The sequence below is a fragment of the Carassius auratus genome, unplaced genomic scaffold (genome assembly GCF_003368295.1).
Source record: "Carassius auratus strain Wakin unplaced genomic scaffold, ASM336829v1 scaf_tig00016351, whole genome shotgun sequence".
Taxonomy (NCBI): Eukaryota; Metazoa; Chordata; class Actinopteri; order Cypriniformes; family Cyprinidae; genus Carassius; species Carassius auratus.
The window spans coordinates 52,555-72,020 of record NW_020524667.1 but is presented as its reverse complement, the minus strand read 5'-3'; the positions used below and the strand labels follow the sequence as shown (position 1 = coordinate 72,020).

Sequence of the window (19,466 nt, the reverse complement as noted above, 5' to 3'; positions counted from 1 at the left end):
TCTATCTATCGATGAAGTCAGCAATAATCTACTAAAGTTTGGCTGCTTAATGTACATTTTTAAGACTCTTTAAATCATATTTCTTATTCTGTCAATCTGAGCTTCTAAATCCACAATCTACAAAAAATTAAAATAAATTATATATATATATTATCAGTAATAATCTGATCTACAACCATGAGTTTCACAGAGTGTACATGAAACAAACCGAATGTTATTGTATAAAAAAGCATTAAAACATCAGACTGCCTGCTGGCATTGAGATACAGACCAGATGTTTAAGTATTAAAATGCCATTCGTTAAAAAACTTTCTGACTACACGTCAATAAGAATATGGTATCTGTGATATTCTTGGTTAAAGCTATACATGAAATACAAATATAGAATAAAATTCTCCCTTCTGTTGATGCTTTCATTATAGAATTAAAATAATGAATGATATACAAAATCTTTCATGTTCTGTTGAAGAGATGCATGTGCCTTTGATCTGACTACTTAACCCCTTACTGGCTAGTATTTTGAGTTTTTAGCTCCTGATCGTGTTTTTTGTTAACAATTAACAGAATTTCCATCATTGTCTATTTTATACTTTTTTTGTGCTTTACTTTTCATGTGTTTTATGTGCTAACATTTTCAATAATTACAAATAACAATTCAGTTTTCTGTAACCTGATCCTTATATGGATGCATATGTTCTTTATCAGCATTTTTACTAAATGAAAGTGTATAAAGCATGAAAAACTCAACAGACCAGATTGATCTGTCTCAATGATGGAACGTGCTTTTAAAATACAACAAACAATAGATGTTTTTCTGGTAATACAAACTTTTGGCTGTTGTTTTTAATGGGTAATTTTTTAGCGTTATTGTCTATGTGCTGCAGACAATGTTGAGCTTCAGTGTTCATTAGGGAGACTCTGTCCCCTTTCTATTGTTTCTCTCTTCTCAGGGTTTGTCTGGTATTTGATGTGGGAGAGAGACTGCGGTCGTCTTTGCGACAGGCTTGTCTTTGGCCTTCATGAAGAAAGTGAGCAGTTCTCCTTTTCCTTTTACATAGATGGGTCCTCTTCTGACGAAACGGAAACCGTACTCCTTCAGGATGTTACAGCAGTCCTCCACCACCTGTGGAGCACCAGCACCAGAAGAACACAGATATATCTGTATCACTCACAAAAACAATTGCAAGCTATGACTTCAGAATTGTGATATATAAACTTGAAATTTTAAGAAGAAAAGTCTGAAGTGTTAGATATAAACTGGCAATTGCAGAAAAAGTCAGAACTGTGAGATAAAAGGTCGCAGTTAGTTGTTAATTTTTTTTTCTGTGACAAACTAAAATGTCACAATTGCATAATGCAAACTCAGAATTCAGATAAAAAATGTAAGAAATGTGAGATGTAAACTTAGAATTATGAGAAAAAAAGTAAAAACCGTGAGATATGTGGAAAACATGTAAATGTTTGTCAAAAGGCTTAATATTGAACATTTAAATGACTGATATTAAAAATATAATTTTTATTTTATTTTATGCCATATTGGCCAGTTATTTTTTAAATAACTTTTAAGAAAACGTCTAATAAAATGAAGCATTTATCACCTGTATGTTACCCATAACCCCAGTGGACTCCATACGACTGGCCACATTTACAGTGTTTCCCCAAATATCGAAATGAGGTTTGCGAGCGCCAATCACTCCAGCTAACACACCCCCTTATTCATACCTGACAATAATACACACACAAACAGCATGGTCACAGTACCATAAATTTAACACATCCTCAACTCTATTATTATAGAAGTAGAAGTAATATGTGTCTGTAGTTCAGTCAGATGCTTTCCAGTGTTTAAGTGGGCCGGTACGCACCAGTACTAAGTACCGGCACTTCCAAATATAGCTCTTGAGCGTACTGCCACCTCTCCATGCACCCAGAACTTTTAGCGTACTGGTACATTCATTTGGAAATCTGCTTTAATAGAGGTTTTAATCCTTTGCCTGCGCTGCCGCTTTTCACAACGCCCTACACAATGCATGCTTCCTAATTCTTCCTAGTTCGGAGTATGGAGCGTGAATCATTTGAGTCAGATCGGGAGTTCGGAGCGGTTTCGCGAATCATTTGAGTCAGTTCGGGAGTTCGTAGCGGGTTCGCGAATCATTTGAGTCAGTTTGGGGATCGCGAATCATTTGAGTCAGTTTGGGAGTTCGGAGCGGAATCGCGAATCATTTGAGTCAGTTCGGGAGATCGGAGCGGGTTCGCGAATCATTGAGTCAATTTGGGGATCGCAAATAATTTGAATCAGTTCGCGAGTTCGGAGCGGCTTCGCGGATCCTTGAGTCAGTTTGGGGATCGCGAATCATTTGAATCAATTCGGGAGATCGGAGCGGGTTCGCGAATCATTGAGTCAGTTTGGGGATCGCGAATCATTTGAATCAGTTCGGGAGTTTGAATGCAGTAGCTCTTTCTAAGGGTATTTTTTCAAAATCCTTTTGCACATTTTATTTATGTTCAGTAGTTCTTTCTAGCTCAAGCAAATCCACAAACTAATAAAAGGATTTATTCTTAAGGTCGCCTGTTGACTGCTGTATATAAAACCCCTTCAATATAGTTGTTGTTACCTCAGGGGATGAGGGGAGTCATCCAAAAAAAAAAAAAACAGAAAATAATTTTTTTTTGGGCTATAATAGAGCACCGGCACTCTTTTGGGCCACTTAAAGCACTGTTTCTGACCTATGCGCAGCATGAAGTTATTGAATGACTGTTTGTTTAGGTTTCCAAGTGTGACTTTCATAGCCAGTGCAAAGTCTGCCAAATCAGCAAAGTGTTGCCAGCGCTCCAACATGGACTGATCCTCTATCTGTATAACACACAAATCATCATCATCACCATCATCATCAGTAACACAGTATTTATTAGTGTAATATGAGCTCTAGTTTGTGTTGTGGAGCTGACCTTGCGCTCGGTGTATCTGTTGGTGTTGCTCTCCGGCGTCACGCCTGATGCAGCCATGTATGTGCTACCAATGGTCTTGATCTTCGTAATATAGCGAAAGTCTGTGCGATCCAGAAGCTACTCAGAATCAAAAAAGGCATTGTATGATATTAAAGAAAACTTCTGCTGAACAAATAATGACATATATGAAGAAATAAAGGACAAGAGGCACTCACACTGTCAAAGTCAGAGATGATCTCATTCAGGATCCGGAGGCATTCTATCCCTCCATTGTTTATACTCTCCTCCGTATAAAAGTCAGAGAAGTTAGGAATTGAGGCGAACATCACGCCGATCTCATCATAAGACTGACTGTAAAGTTCCTGAAATAGACAAATAGAAATCAATGTGCACTTTTATTAATGACTAAACTAATAAAAACTCTATACTCGGAAAGGAATATAGAGAAATGGTAATTAGAACTTTTTATCTTATAATTCAGCTTTTTTTTTTTTTTTACTCGCAATTCTGAAAAGCCTGTTATAAGCCAGTTCTGAGTTATAAAAGATTATATAAAGATATCTATTATATAATTTTATATGATAAAATTACATACAGATATAAAATCTCAACTGCAAGAAAAAGTGAGATAAAAAGTTGCAATGACCTTTTTAATTTATTATACCATGGCCTAAACAGAAAAGGCTGAATTGCAAGAAAAAAAAATCCAAAATTGCGAGATGTAAACTCTGAATTAAGTGAAAAATCAGAAGTATGGGATATAAGATAAGTTATAAACCGACATAAACTAGCAAAAAATAAATAAAAATAAAAATACAATATTTAAACTTAGAATTCAGAGAAAAAAAGCCAAAATTCCAAGATGGAACTTTTGATTTAAGAGAAAAAATTAAAAAATGTGAGATGTACACAAAAGTCAAAAGTATGGGGTATAAGAAAATGTATAAACTGATATAAACCTGCAATAAAAACATTAAGTATATATATATATATATATATATATATATATATATATATATATATATACTTAGTCTAGATAATTATAGATATTTAAACTATTATTATGATAAGTAAACTTAGAATTCAGAGAAAAGAAGCCAAAAAAAAGGTAGAATTAAGAGATTTAAGAAAAGTAGGATTAAGGAAATAAGGTTAAAATTGTTATTCCGTGGCATAAACAAGCTTCTGTACATACCTCATCTCTCTTCTTGGAGCCCAGGAAGTGTTTGGCCACGTGTTCAGGAAGCATGTTAGTGACCAGCGCCTCGTTGTATGTTCTCATTTCATACACTTTCTCCTTCTGATCATGAACCTCAATCTTCCACAGAAACAGTTTACGTGACTGTTTTTCCACCTGAATACAGAAATAACATGCTAATATTTGTGAAAAATGGAGGAAAGGAAATAAACTTCAGTTTTTAAGCTTTTGTTGGACATACTTGACGTGCAAAATAGTAGAAACTCATCATCATGATGATAATCATCATGGTCAGCAGATATCTGGTGGGAACCACTGAATAACTGAAAATAATGAAAAACTATTCAGGTGTCAGACAATTTCCAAGAGTGGTTTAAAGCGCAATTTAACCTTGCATTTGATTTATTAAACACACAATCCAATTTAACTGGGTGTAAAATGATATAAATAAGTTAATGTCATGTAAAAATAAATGTAATATATATATATATATATATATATATATATATATATATATATATATATATATATATATATATATTAATCAACAACACTGATCATAAACAGAAATGTTTCTGTTGAATATTATTATGATTTCTGAAGGATCATGTGACACTGAAGACTGGAGTAATGATTCAAATACACAACAGTTATTTTAAATTGAAATAATATTTTACATTATGATTCTACTGTATTTTGATCACTTTTCAAACAGATCGTCTGGACCCAAACTCAAGCTTGTCTCACCTGTAGTCAAGGTACCGAATTAAATCATAGATGTCGTAAATGTACATCCAGCTGTGGAGGTTTACAGCACCTGTTGCTATTGTAACCAACAGCATGAGCGCCAGCTTGACCACATGGCTGAGCTGCACCAGCATGACAGTGGCCACAAGTGACAGCACTGATATGTATCCGTAGTATTTGGGGTTCTCGGCACATCCGCCGTCACCCAGGGACTCGAGGGTCATGCCGGATGTGGTGTTCAGAAGCACGAAAGGAGGCTGAACACAGCTCAGCTGAAGAAAAAGGACAAGAAAAAGACTTCTGTTTGCGAGATTCATTGCGCTGAATCTTTAATAGTCTGATTTTACAAAATTATACTTGAAAAATGCAATAGGCAAGCTGCATGACATCATACAAAGATGCCAGAAGAAAGAATGATTTACACACTCAGTAATAATAATTTGGAAAGAGGTGAAATGTGTCTTTTCTCACCATATCGGCCACCTCAGCCATGGTCAGAACAAATATGGCAGCCATGGCCCATGTGTTACGAGCCCAACGTGTGCGGTCGATCCACTGCGAGAATGACACCAGCTTCCGGGGGAAGACCTGATACACACACATCCCAGTGTTACACAGACGCTCTGCACTCGCTCTCATAGCATTGTAATTGTTAACTAAAATTAAAATTATTAGAAATAGTTTTCATTAATTGTAGCACTTTATTTTGTACTAGCAATAACAATAACTGGGTAATAACAAGGTGCTAACCCTGTACATACCCCTACACCTAAGTTTAACCTGTGTTACCCGACTTATACTACCTGGTACTTTCTTGGTTAAGTACACTGTAAGTAAAATGACTGTAAAATAAAGTGTAGCCGCTAAAATACTATAAAAGTATAAAATATACTAATTCTAAATAATAATAAATACTATAAATGTATATAAATAAAATAGAATAAAATACTAAACATATAAAATACTAAAGTATACAAAGAAATACACAAAATATATGAAAATCTTTAAAATACTAAAATAACATTGCTCTCTCATGACAATAAAAATTAGGTGAATCACGTGACAAACTTTCAAGGGCAATTCTGGCTAATACTTAACTCCAAAATAAAAAGGAAAATAATTATAATTTATATTTAATATAAATAATAATAAATAAATTATATGTTTAAATTAGAACGTTAATTAATAAGCCACATTACTGTAATTTGAAGAAACAATCTTTCAAAATTTATTTTTTTAATAATTTGGGGTATTTAAAAATTATTATTTATTGTACAGCCTTTAATGTATGATTTATTCTCACAGTAGTCCAGTAAAGGGTAAAAAAATCTAATGAGAAGCATCACTTATGACAATAATAATAATTTTAAATGATGGTGTGGGTCATGATTTTAAAATGCTTTAAACTAGGCTAACTAATATAATTTATTTTCTTTTTCTTCCTTTTTTTTGGATTGAAGTGAACAATGAACAAACTATGTTGTCATGAGATTTATTTAATCATGTACTGCTGAGATGTTGGACTCACCTGAGGAAAGATGGCTGCTAGTGAACACAGAGTCAGAATCAGCAGTAACAGCTCACCAACAGCCAAGGTCACATAATTAACAATTAGCCTGTCAGAAATCAAGCAGATACATTACAACATTACACAAGAGATATGTCAATATCAATACAGTGTTACATGAATAACTCATTCATCATGTTGTATTAGTGACAAGTTATTTATGATATTCACTTACTGTGGATCGATGAGAATTTCCATGACTGAGGTGAAGATCAGAACAACACAACAACAGCTGAAAGCAACGCCTGTCCGTCTCTCCTTCTCTGCTGAATAACGAGACTCCAGATCAGAGTCCTCAAACCTCAGAGACAGAGTTGAGGTCTTCTTCTTTTCCAGACTGAGAAAGAGACAGTGATTTAGGACAGAGTTAAAAAGACAAAACCACTGGGTTCAAATAAGTATAAATTGTAATTACGTCTCCTCTGTCTCTCTCTCCAGCAAAGATTTATTCAGCAAGTAATTTAGATGCTCGTCCTCCATCAGTTCATCGGTCATAATAGCCAACTGTAACTGCTGAGAAATCACACACACAGGTCAAAGGTCAAGATGGATAGACAGATGGACAGACAGACAGATGGATAGACAGAATGATAAATAGACAGACAGACAGTCAGACAGACAGTCAGACAGACAGAAAGACAGACAGTCAGACAGAAAGACAGACAGACAGACAGACAGTCAGACAGACAGTCAGACAGACGGACAGACAGACAGACAGACAGACAGTCAGGCAGACAGACAGGCAGGCAGACAGTCAGACAGACAGACAGGCAGACAGACAGATAGACAGACAGGCAGGCAGACAGACAGACAGACAGGTAGACAGACAGACATTCAGACAGTCAGGTAGACAGACAGACAGACAGACAGACAGACAGGTAGGTAGGTAGGCAGACAGACAGACAGGTAGGTAGGTAGGCAGACAGACAGACAGGTAGACAGACAGACAGACAGACAGACAGACAGACAGGCAGGCAGACAGGCAGACAGACAGACAGACAGTCAGACAGGCAGATAGGTAGGCAGACAGACAGACAGACAGACAGACAGGTAGGCAGGCAGACAGATAGACAGGTAGACAGACAGACAGGCAGACAGACAGACAGGTAGGTAGGCAGGCAGACAGACAGACAGGTAGACAGACAGACAGACAGACAGGTAGGTAGGCAGACAGACAGACAGACAGACAGGTAGACAGACAGACAGACAGACAGGCAGACAGACAGGTAGGCAGACAGACAGACAGACAGACAGACAGACAGACAGACAGGCAGGCAGGCAGACAGACAGGTAGGTAGGCAGGCAGACAGACAGACAGGTAGACAGACAGACAGACAGGTAGACAGACAGACAGGTAGGTAGGCAGACAGACAGACAGGTAGACAGACAGGCAGACAGACAGGTAGGCAGACAGACAGACAGACAGTCAGGCAGGCAGACAGACAGGTAGGCAGACAGACATTCAGACAGACAGATAGACAGACAGGCAGACAGGCAGACAGACAGACAGGTAGGCAGACAGACATTCAGACAGACAGATAGACAGACAGGCAGACAGACAGACAGGTAGGCAGACAGACATTCAGACAGACAGATAGACAGACAGACAGTCAGACAGGCAGACAGACAGACAGGTAGGCAGACAGACATTCAGACAGACAGATAGACAGACAGACAGGTAGGTAGGCAGACAGACAGACAGGTAGGCAGACAGACATTCAGACAGACAGATAGATAGACAGACAGACAGTCAGACAGGCAGATAGGTAGGCAGACAGACAGACAGACAGGTAGGTAGGCAGGCAGACAGACAGACAGACAGACAGACAGATAGACAGACAGACAGACAGTAAGACAGACAATCAGACAGACAGACAGACAGTCAGACAGACAGACAGACAGTCAGACAGACAGACAGACAGACAGACAGACAGACAGACAGATAGACAGATAGATAGATAGACAGACAGATAGATAGACAGATAGACAGATCTCACCTGTGTTTCTGACTCCTCAGGTATGTTCTTTACTGACGTGTAGCTGCCGCTGGGATTTGTGGTGTGAATCATCTGAAGAAAGTTTCAGATAAGTTACAGATGAGAACAGCAGATCAGAGTTTAAGAATGACAGTGATGATACGCACTGTGCCATTGGTTACTCCGTTTGTTTTGGGAGTGTCTTTAGACACCAGCACCAGGTACGTGTCGATGCCTTTCTCCAGAAGATACTCGCAACGCTCTCCTCCATTGCCCTCCTCCAGCTCAAATTCACCATGCAAACAGTCCTTCGTGCTCTGGGAGATGTGCACACGCCTGCATACACAGCAGAATGAGAGTCACCTGCTCTGTAATTCACAAACACATCTACCCTGGAAGAAAAGAATGGTTTAAATTCAGATTGTAGTTGATCACACCCCGGGATTCCTCCTGACTCCATCTTATTTGCCACGGTTACATCAGTGGACCAGACATCAAACTGCCAGCGCTTCTGTCCCAGGACTCCACCGAGGACAGTACCCGTGTGCACACCTACACGCATGTCCACTTCCGTCTGAGTTTTTTCACGAACATATCTGAGCAGAAGTGAGAAGAACATGAGCCATTTGGACTTTCTGCTTTATAATTGTTTATTAATTTTATTTAATTACAATATGTACATTAATATTATATAATAAATATAATATACATTTTCATTATATACATTATATACATTTTCATTATTATATAATTATGTTAATTTACAACCAGATCCTTCGAAGCATAAAGAAAAGAGCTCAAAACCTCTACACTTTCAGAGATTATTGTGAAAGTACAGCACTGAACTCATGAAGTGCCCTCTTATTATTCATAGTTCAACAAATTTATCATAAGTGTTTCTGTAGATAAAGATTCTTTTAGTCCCCATTTACTGTAGACAATGCCTCTCCCACTTTGAAAAGCCCCACCCAGTGGATGTGTGCTTAAGATAGAGTTATTAATGATTAAACCCCTCCCATATGGCATGTCCTGTAGATAGAGTAGAGAAAGCTCCACCCAGAGATTGGGTACTGCAGGTAAAGCCCCTCCCAGTGGGCGTGTACTTACAAGATGGCCTCCACCATAGACAGGCCCATCATAATAGAGCAGACCGCGTGATCTTCACGGTAATCTGGCAAACCACAGATACAGTAATAACAGTCTCCCAGAATCTTGATCCTCAGCTGGTGGTGTTGCTGTTAAAGCATACAGCCAGATAAGAGTGGAAATTTTATTCTTATTAAAGGTGATTATATGCATATTTGTACCATGCAAATTCTCTATAACATATGAATTTGTACTATTTATGGCCATTTCTTTACAAGGTGGACGTAAAAACTGTAAATATTTAAAATGTGTGCGTTGGCTGTTTTTACTCACTGCTGCTAGTTTGTCAAAGCGAGCAAAGAGCTCGTTGAGTAATTTCACAAGTTCTTTCGGGGTCACGGCAGACGACAGTTGTGTAAAACCTACGATGTCTGCGAAAAGGATACTGCAGAGAGAGTAGAGATGTTAGATCAATACTTCCATCTGTTTGAAGGGTTTGAAGCCTTGTTTAAAGACAACTTGAAATGAAAACCTGTAATGTGAATGACACATGAAAAATGCTAAGGTTTATTAGACACTCACTTTTTGCCATCTACTGGTGTAATGATGTAAATACAGGAAGGTTTACACTAATAATCATAATTTATGTATTTGATTTGCATATAAACTGTCCATCTATTTAGATTACACAGTTTTAACATAAAGAAATGCAAATAATGTGAGGCATATTTTTAAGTCATGCATAAACAGTGGTAAGAAAGGAAAAAGGTAAGATTTCGGCATAAAAAAAAGAAATCAAGTAATTTTATTATTAACAATTTGCATGCATTTTGTATGTATGTAATTTGTATGTATATTATTTTAAATCATCTCATTTTCAAAATGCATTTATTAAAATTTCTAAGAATCAGCACAAATCCGTTTATTGTGAAAACAATTAAATGTATTCAGTTAACAAGTGAGAACATGGTTAAAATATGGCTATAGGAACAAGTTAGTAAAAATCAGGTTTACTAAAGCTAAAATCATAAACAAAATTTGATACTTGAAGCAAAATAAAATACCAAAAAAAAAAAAAAGGCCAAGGCTACATGTATCATTTTCCATTTTCTTTTAGTTTTTCTTGATGAACTAAAACAACTAAAACGGAATTAAAAAATATATAGCTAATTAATTCCTTTTTTTTTTTTTTTTTACTAAAATGTAAAAAAAAATAAAAACATTAATCAAAAGTATGATAATATCTCAATGATACTAACCCTGGAAAAATGTATGAGATTGAAAGAAATTGGTTTTATTGATTATACATATATGCATACATACAAACACTTTACATTTATTTATGCCTAACAAATATGCAGATATATCCTGAATGAGTCAATGGACAAATATGAGTGAATCTTTTGGTTAAACAGATTCAAAAGAATCACTGGGGTGAATCAGAATTAAGATCCACTTAATAATAAATGAAGACAGGATAACGATAATGGAGTGACTATGAGTGGAGGACAGTTAGAGGGTTTTACCTGACGTTTTCGTGCCGGTACATGTACATGGTGTTGAACTGCTGAGCATCTGATTTCTGATTGGCTCCTTTCTTCATGCCCTGAAGCATCTCATCTGCTATGTGCTTCGGTAAGATGGACAACAGCAACTCCTCCTATACATACACAAAAACAAATATATATCAAAATACTAGGTATACAAGGTTGTGATTGATTATGCACTTTTATCATCAATATGATAATAAAAAATAAATACTTGCAATGTCTTAGTTCATGATTATTAATTAGATAGAGCAGACTTTGCTAGATTCAAATGTATAAGTCTAGTTCATGAACAGAAGAGTGATGTGGGATTTTGGGAGTTTGATTGCAGGGCGCATTTGTCTCTTGCTGCCGTTGCCATAGTGAGTTAAACCTGTCAGCTGCGCTCTGATTGGTTGGATGCACTCAACTCCCAGAAGCCCCCACAGTTGCTCTAGCATTCTGGGATTGATAGGGTCTCTGAAGACCACGTGAGAACATGAGCAGGAAGGACAGAAAGAGATGCTGGCAGTAAATTAACACAAGATAGCAAAAACTTTTAGTATCTAATATGGCACATGTTGTCAAGATAAATGGAGTAAGATATATATATATATATGTATATATATATATATATATATATATATATATATATATATATATATATATATATAAATAAATAAATAAATAGTTTAATAAATATATATGTCTTTATTTAGCTCTTAAATGATTCAGTAAATATATATAAGTAAATAAGCAAGCCTTTATGCAGCTGTTAAATATATAATTTTATAAATATATAATTTTAATGCAGCTATATAATAAACAACTTAATATATACATCTTATGCAGCTGTTAAATAAATCATTTATAATATAAGTCTTTATGCAGCTCTTAAAATAATGAATTAATATATTTTCTTCATGTAGCACTGAAATTCATTTAGCAACTGTTCAGTCATTTAATAAATATATGTCTCAATACAGCTGTAAAATAATTGAATAAATGTAAGTTTTTATGAAACTGTAAAATACATAAAATCATAATAACATAAACATAACATAAAATAATGTGTGATGCAAATTTGGACTCTTGGGTCTTTAGTGTTGCTGCTGTCACAATAATAGCAGCCCGGGGACTGACTTCATTACTGCAATAAGAGTGACAACAGAACACAACCTGCTCTGTGTGTGTGTGTGTGTGTGTGTGTGTGTGTGTGTGTGAAGTGTGTCATTATCTCTAGTTCTGCTCAGATGTGGCAATAACAGGTAACAGGACACAAGGGCCCCAGAGCAGAGCTCCACCACTGAGCCCAATTAGAGCATCTCGGTATGTTCATTACTCACACGCTCTAACATGGCACAAAATCCTTACAAAAAGAATCTGGTGCACTTAAAAACCTTCTTCATTAAAGAGAAAATTAGTATTTGGGAATGCATTTGTGTGTGTACCTGCTGTTGGCTCTGTTCTTTCAGCGTAAGACTGACTTCCAGAGATTGTTTAGCCTCTAGGAACGCTGTGCGGTACATACGGTCGGCCATGAAATATGACATCACGCCCACCAACATGGCAGAAAAATAGAGCATCAGATTCGCCACCAGCTATGAGAAACAACACACTCATGTCACTTTTGCTTGAATACACTCCAGCAACTGCTTTTATATTTCCACATGGAAAATAGATGTCTGAGTGATGATTTTGAGTTGTGGTTGAGTTTGTCTCATGACGTCAATGTAAAATCATTATATCAGATTCTTCTGTAAGCTCCGCCTCCATGTGGATGACATGAAACATGTGACCCTCTCTCTGTCATGCATTACAGTTTTAGAGATGGTTAAATATAAACACTTAATTAGCACTACTTTAGATCAAGGGTTTGGGGGTCAGTAGGATTTTTTAATGTTTGAAAGAAGTCACTAAGACTACATTTATTTGATTAAAATCCCGCGAAGTTCAAACTGAAGTAACAGAGCACGTGGACCGTGATGAGCAGCCAGAGCGCGTACGGCACGAGGCTCCGGGACACGGACTCCGGCAGCAAACGCATCCGGCACAAAATGTAGAGCAGAATATCCGACGCCAGCCCGCCTGCCGCCACGGCGAGCGTCTTCAGTTTATCCTGAGAGTAAACCACCGCGCACATGATGATGACATAACCGTTAAAGAGAGCCGCGAACACGATCAGCACCAGCAACGTCTCCTGCCGCTGCCGCAGAAAATACGTCTGATAAACTTTCTCCAGAGATTCCGGTGTAAACTTAAGACGCACGAAACGCGGCAGAGACGGACCTGTCCCACGCGCCGTCATCTCGTGCGCTCCTCCGCCCGTGCGCGTCTCCGCCAAGGTAACCGGACCGTCCTGAATCCCGTTCACCGACATACTGAAGCGTTAGTGAAGTTGGACATGTAATACTGCTATCTGTAGACGATCCGTCACGGTTGTCCGAGTTTATTCCTCTCGGGTTTGAGTAGAAACGCACCGGAGAGATTCAGTCTGTCATTCCTTAATGATCCCCGGCTCCGTCTCCATGACAAACACATCTCGAACTGCTCTTCCACATCCTTAAAATGCAACAATAACAAAGAAAAACAAAGAAAATTTAAGTTACTTTTTTTTAAATGTCGTTCATAGCCTAAATTATCCAAAAATAATTAATAAAAGCACATACAACAATAAAAATTAGGTTACAAGTTCATTTCTCAATGCACTATTTTCTGACACAAAGTGCGCGATAAAAAGTTTAGTTTTATACTAAGACTTTTATTGCATTGTAAAACGACCATTTTAAGTCATATGTGCATGTCAATAGAAGCATTTGAATGAAGACTATATATATATATGTATATCTACCAGGGTGGCATAGGGTGGCAAATGCTACCCTAAAAGAAAGCCTTGCCACCCCAGTTGGCAGCAACAAATTAAAGGTTATGGCCAATTTGAAAATTTACAAGCGCGAATCTTTCTCGCGATTCGTGATCCCGCTCCGAACTCTCGAATTGAGTCAAATGATTCGCGATCCCGCTCCGAACTCCCAAACTGACTCAAATGATTCGCGATTCCCATAACTGACTCAAATGATTCGCGATCCCGCTACGAACTCCCGAACTGATTCAAATGATTCGCGATCCCCAAACTGACTCAAATGATTAGCGAACCCGCTTTGAACTCCCGAACTGATTCAAATGGTTTGCGATCCCCAAACTGACTCAGGTTATTCGCGAACCCGCGTTGAACTCCCGAACTGACTCAAATGATTCGGGATCCAGCTACGAACTCCCGAACTGACTCAAATGATTCGGGATCCAGCTACGAACTCCCGAACTGACTCAAATGATTCGCGAACCCCAAACTCTAATAATTTACCAAGTATTAATATATGTAATATTTTTGTTGCTGTTGTTGTTGTTATAAAAACAGACCTAAGCCATCAATAGCCTTTAAAATTGCTTAAAATGCATTTTATAAAAAAAATACTGAGGCAATAATGATTGGTTAATAATAACACTGTTAAAATACATAATGTAGGCAAACACAAAATAAACTATTTATGTACATGTTATTACAAATGCCATGTGATTGCTGCTGTTACACTTACAGGACAATCAAATCCTTGTTTAGGCTACTGACCAAACATTTCATTCAAATATTCACTTAATCTTTCATTTTTGGCCACCTTTTTGCTATAGATGACACAGGCTTTATAATTTCTTCAACTAAAAACGTGCATATCACAACCCTTACAAAAATAAACCATGGTTTTATCATAGTAAATCTGCTTAGTTTCCTTGTCAATGATTTCTGAATGCTTGAGACTATAAAATAAATTAGAGTCATAATAAAGTTATAGCCACAGGTAAATGTCGAGAGCTACAATTGTGATTTGTTAATAATACAATTTATTCATTTAGTTTTTTATTTGATTAAAGTTATTTTTTCACCCCTATAGTAGTTTTATTTCCATCATCATATTTGAGGAAGGGGGGCACAACAATAAATCCTGCTTATGGGAACCCTTAAGGTGTTGTTATACACGTCTCTGGGAATGTGTGCTCTACTACACACACACACACACACACACTGAAGCACGCGTGTTGTTTTCAGCTCTTCACTATATTGATGCATGATGAATGCTACACATGTGCACGTCAGTGCGCTATGAGAGGATTTCACCATTTCATTTGATAAAACTATCGTCATTCATTTGTATCGTATACACAGACTGACAGAAACGGCAATGTCTTTACGACAACCTGTCAAAATTAAATTTCGGTATAACTTGAAGAAATTCAAACAGAAATATAGTACTATTGCACAGTAGAGTATGCTATACTTCAAGTATTAGCATACTTGATATGCTATATTTCCTATTAGCTAATAATAATAGTTAATTAAAAAACACAGAAACTCTGGTTACAACCCACCAAAATAAAAGTTTGGTCTAACTCAAAGAAATTATGTAAGAAATTGCTTAGTAAAATATACTTAAAAAAAAAGATATACTAAAACAAGTTTTCATAGAAGTTTTAATTTAAGCTTGCCAAAACAATAACACCATATTTTTCAAAAACAATTTCTAAAAGTACATTTGTATTTGTGCCTATAATGTTTATTTATTTATTATTATTGTCAGCTTCAGAGACCATATTCATATAACATCTAAGGCTAAATGACTCTTGACTGGTTGAGTTAGATGATGATTAACACTAAACAGTGGAAAATCAGTTGAGTCTCCCCAGCTGGAATTGTCACTGGCTGTTCAATTCTTGTGTTTCTTATAATAAATTGACATATTGATAACACTGAACCTTTTATAATGCTCTTAATTACATGTTGATGCATACTGAATGCATTAGTGAGTGTGGTGGTGCTTATGGAGTATAGTCACTTATTCTTTATATAAACTGTTTCAAATGCAAGACATTGATTGCATGAGATTAAGTTTGTAAATGGCAGCCTGTGCCTTTTGTAGTGTGCACATATATTTATCATCAAACTGTGATAACAGTGACTAAATTCAGTGTATATACGTCTGCCATATGTTGCCACCCCTCAAAAATTCCTGCCCCCTCCTCGCCAACCCATCAATATTTTTCTAGATCCGCCCCTGTATATATATATATATATATATATATATATATATATATATATATATATATATATAATAAAACGTATACTACAAATAATATTACTTTTATCACACTCAATATCAAGATATTAATATACAATTATTATTATTAAATTCAGCTAACTAGACTTTCACTAGACCAACACAAATATATAAACAGAATTGATTTAAAGGGATAGTCCATAAAAACCTGTCATTATTTATTTTTACCCACGTGATGTTATTGTTTTTTTTTTCATGGAACAGGAAAATATAATTGTTTGAAGAATCTTTTTTTTGCCATGCAACAGAACTACAGCTGTCAAACTTCAAAACAGACAGTTAATAACAGAAAGTATCACATAAGTAGTCTACATGACTCTTTATTTTTGGTTGAACTCACTCAATGTTATATTTGACGATTAAAGAACTGAAGAAACAAAATTGTGTCTTACCTGATTCAGGTGGAAACTTGATTTGTTAGGTGACCGCTTTTATTGTGGTAAAAGACTAACATTTCCTGTTAATATAAGCGAAAAATAGCTTTTAAATTAAAACAAATAATTAATTCACAATTATTCCTTCCATTAAAGTCAGATACTCCATCTTGTAGGTTTGGTAAACAATCCATGTCACTGAAGGCTTTCTAATAATCTCTCTCTCTCTCTCCGTCAGTGTTGCTGTAACCAAACCCAACTATTTCCAGGTTGCTACACTGTGTTCTCTTGAGAATACAAACCTCATACCTGAGGGAACTACAGAAATGTGTTGTCACCCTAAGTTCTCCATTCTATAATATGTTGTAATGATTAAAGCAACTGTTTACGTTCATTTAATATGTGTTCATTCCTGTTTGTTTTACAGTGTTTTCTTAAAGAATCAATATTCAAGAACATTCGTGTTCCAAAAGCAGCAGTAGTATTATAAAGGTATATTTTTCATAGTATTTTATGCCTATTCCTCAATGTATTGGTCACTTCCATGCTTGTGGTCTACTGGTTGCCTTTGTATCATTGCAGGACTGCACATACTTTACAGGTCTTGAGCAGATCACTGGAGCTGTGCAAGGTCCCTCCACCATCATCCCCATCCCAAAGAAACCCAATCACAGGTCTCAATGACTACAGATATAAAACATAGTGAGAATTGGTAAATTCACATCCATCAGCACTGGTGCTCCTCAGGGATGTGGAGTATTGTATTGTTTATTATTTTTATGGCACATTTAAAAGCAACTCATGCTGGCCAAAGGGCTTTCAAATAAAACAACATATAACCAAAACTAAAACAGCAAGAATATCAAATAGCATGACTTAAACAAACAAGAGCATCAGATATACACCATCTATCTCACATCAAATGCCCTGGCAAGTAAGTGCCTTCTTAAAAGTGTTTTAAAATGACCTAATGATGTACAACATCTAATTTCCAGTGGCAGGTCATTCCAGAGGCAAATGTGCTGCAGTTAAAAAGACATCTCCTTTTGACTTTAAGCGGGATTTTGGGACCTTTAACAAACATTTTTGAGATGACCTCAATGGCGGTGTCGGAGAATAAAACTGGATCATGTCTGAAATATATTTAGGTGCTAGATCATGCAAGGCTTTAAAAACAAAGTAAAACCTTAAATTGAACTCTAAAATTAACTGGCAGCCAATGCAATGAAGCTAGCACTGGGTTAAACACTGACCTGTTCCTTGGTCCCAGTCAGCGATCTGATTTTTGTAATACCTGAAGACGATTCAACAGAACAGTGGGAGTCCCCAAATACAGCGAATTACAGTAATCCAAACTTGACATAATAAAAGATTTATAACACGCTTTAAATCATCAAACGACAGAAATGTTTTTATTTTTGCAATATTTCTTAACTGAAAATATCCCATCTTTACCAAAGACCACTCCCAAGTTTCTTACTTGCTTATGCAGATTTGTGACTAAGACCTAGACCGGTTAACACATGTGAAGACGGTATAATAGGGCCAAATATTAGGAATTCTGTTATAGCCTCATTTAATTGTAAAAAGTTCTGTGCCATCCATAACCTAATCTCATAAATCATCACAGTCACCAGCCTTCAGTGGAAGATAGAGTTGTGCATCATCTGCATAAAAGTAGGATACATTAGACCCTCTAACATTAGTCTTAGTCTTAATTTAGTCTTAAATTACTTTCAGTTTATTAATAAAATCTGGAAAAGGGAATGGGAAGAGGACAAGAAAATACAGGTTTAGTTTGCCGTATTTTCCAGACTATAAGTCTGTTTTTCAGAGTTTGGTTGGTCCTGCGACTTATAGTCAGGTGTGACTTATTTATCAAAATTAATTTGACATGAACCAAGAGAAAACATTACCATCTACAGCCGTCAGAGGGCGCTCTATGTTCTCAGTGTATACTACAGGAGCACTGAGCAGTATAGAGCGCCCTCTCGCGGCTGTAGACGGTAATGTTTTCTCTTGGTTCTTGGTTCTAAATAAATGCGACTTAGGCTACGTTCACACTGCAGGCTGAAATTACCCAATTCCGATTTTTTTGCCCCTATGCGACCTGTATCTGATCTTTTCATGACAGTCTGAATGACACAGATCCGATCTTTTCAAATGTGACCCAGGCCACTTGGGTATGTGGTCCTGAATCCGAAACATATCCGATCTTTTGAAATGCGACCTCCGTCTGAACGGCCAGTCCACATATATCTGACCCGTACGTCATTGATACGCTACAAACGTTATAATTCTGCATTGAAGTAGGCGGGAACGAGAAGAGCCACTCACATCAGTATCCCACCACTCCTGGCTGCGAGTCGACTCCACACCCACACGTTTCTCTGCACCGACGTTGCTAACACTGCTCCACAAAACGCCATGGCCAAAAACCTTGCTATCCTCCTTCTTTTTAATTTTCTTCTTAAAACGAGAAGATTGTAATTGTGCTGGCTCCGTTGGGAAAATAACTTTAATATTGCAAAAAGAGCTCCGCTGTTGACTACACTGTTGTTGACATCCATGTTTAACGTTAGCTACTTCCGCAAACAACGAGTGACGTCGTTCACCGTTGAGTACTCTTCTGCGCACGCGGGTCACTTCTGGGTCATTCCACGTTCACACAGGAGATCACAAAAGGTCACATTAAATTGGAAATGTTAACGGCCTTGCAAAAAAATTGAATTAAAAAAATCGGAATTGAGCATTAAGCCCTGTAGTGTGAACGTAGCCTTAGTCCAGTGCGACTTATATGTTTTTTTCCTCATCATGACGTATTTTTGGACTGATGTGACTTATACTCAGGTGCGACTTAAAGTCCGAAAAATAC

At 36.9% G+C, this 19,466-nt stretch overlaps 1 pseudogene; it reads right to left on the bottom strand.

Annotated features, from left to right (window-relative positions):
- Positions 1-13,608, bottom strand: LOC113075056 (adenylate cyclase type 3-like; annotated as a pseudogene).
- Between the last annotated feature and the right edge of the window lie 5,858 nt (positions 13,609-19,466).